Source organism: Grammomys surdaster, unplaced genomic scaffold, assembly GCF_004785775.1.
Source record: "Grammomys surdaster isolate TR1022 unplaced genomic scaffold, NIH_TR_1.0 126313, whole genome shotgun sequence".
NCBI classification, from domain to species: Eukaryota; Metazoa; Chordata; class Mammalia; order Rodentia; family Muridae; genus Grammomys; species Grammomys surdaster.
This window is the reverse complement of record NW_021621113.1, coordinates 2,533,920-2,535,815: the sequence shown is the minus strand read 5'-3', so window position 1 is coordinate 2,535,815 and position 1,896 is coordinate 2,533,920.

Genomic DNA, 1,896 nt, shown 5'->3' with positions numbered 1-1,896 from the left:
CACTTGTCCGAAGCCTCTTTGCAGATGCAGCTCTGGGAGCACTTCGCACAGCCCATCGGGCAGCAGGAGCAGCAGCTTTTCTTTCAGGAGGTGCATCTGCGTTGTTGGCATTTGCCGAGCCAGCGCAGGAGCACAATCTATCTGAGGCACAGGAGCAGGTGGAGTCCACAGCGAGGCGGCGGTTCAGACTGAGATCGGCGGTAGAGTTCTAGAAGGAGCGTGATCTGCCCCTTTCTCTCTTACCAAACCCTTACACACAGGGCAGGACCATGTCTTACCCACTGTGCAGTAGGCCCCCAACACTGGCCTTCCTACTGGTGTTACTGGGCACCTCTGGGTTTTTATTTGGTTTGTGTGTTTTTATCACACTGTGTGTATGTATCTGGAATGGAGAGTCAGAGTCAGAAGACAGGCCTTGGGAGTCAACGCTCTACCTCCACCATCTGGGTCTCTAGGATCAAACTCAGGTCTTCAGAATTAGTATTAGGTGCCTATACCCACTAAGCTGCCTTGTTGACTCCAATTTTGTTGTTTGAGTTTTTGTTTGTTTGTTTGTTTTGTTTGCTTTTTGAGACAGGGTCTCACTGTGTGGCCCTGGCTGGCCTGGAGCTTACTATGTAGATCAAGCTGGCCTCAAACTACAGAGATCTGTCTGCCTCTGAGAGTGCTGAGATTAAAGCCTCCTAGTTTTTGTTTTTGATGACTGAGTTCTTGGAGGCCATGAACTTGATATGTAACTGAGGATGACCTTGGAATATACATGCATGTATGTATGTATGTATGTATGCATGCAATTGTTCTTTGATCTCTACCTGTGTGCTGTGTTACACACACACACACACACACATACAAGTTTGAATGTGATAATTTTTAAATGGTTTAAATGGAGCCTGGAGAGATGGCTCAGTGGTTCTGAGCTTGCTGTACTAGCAAAGGGACAAGAGTTTAGTTCTCAGGGACCGTGTGAAAACACAGGTCTGTAAAGCACCTATAGGCACAGTGAGGATTTCTGAGGCTAGCTGGGAGAAGGGCACTCCTGGTCAGCAAAAGATCTTCCAATGCTCACAACACACCTACATACAGCACACATGTCACCACAGGCATGCTAACAGGAAATGGAGTAGATCTTATATTATGAAGTTTGTAGCACAGTAGCCAAGTAAAGCCCAGGTTACCAGGACTGACTGAAAACACCACAGCTAAGCCAAGTTCTGCTGAGGGGAAGGGTGAAGGGAGGAGAGGGAGGGAGATTTTCCCTCTGCCAGCCTCTCTTCTGGACTCACAAGGCCAAGGAATCACACAGCTCGGAGGCATGCACGTGCACACTTACAGCCAATGAGAGGGACCCACAGTGAGCTGTGGTGCATGCAAGCCCTTCCCTGTGGCTATTCACATGCTCTGTTAACTCATCCTGAACATGTTAGTCATCTCCAGTGAGCTAACGGGCACTCTGAAAACCTTCCCCTAAAACAAAGGCCAGCACATTTTTTTTTTCCTCATAATGGGCCAGGTAATAGATATCCTGGGGGCTGGGTAAGCCCTGTGTTGTAACCCATTCAGCACTGACACAGTTTCACAGAAGTCACCATAGGTAACATACAATAGAGCCACCATGGTTGATGGCATAGTTAATCTTCATTGCCAGCTTGATCTTTGGGTGTGTCTATGAGGGTGTCGCCATCCCACGGAGGAGTCCTGCACTGAACCAAGAGGCAGTGCAGAGCTGAGCACTGGATTGCCTCTCTCTGCTTCCTGACACAGCCGCAGTCTCACCAGCTGCTTCAGTGCCTCCTGCTGCTGTACCTGCCCACCATGAACTGTGTTTCTTCCAACTGTGAGCCAAAGCAGACCCTTCTTCCCTTAGGTAGCATTTGTCAGGTGGGTCAGAGAGAGGAA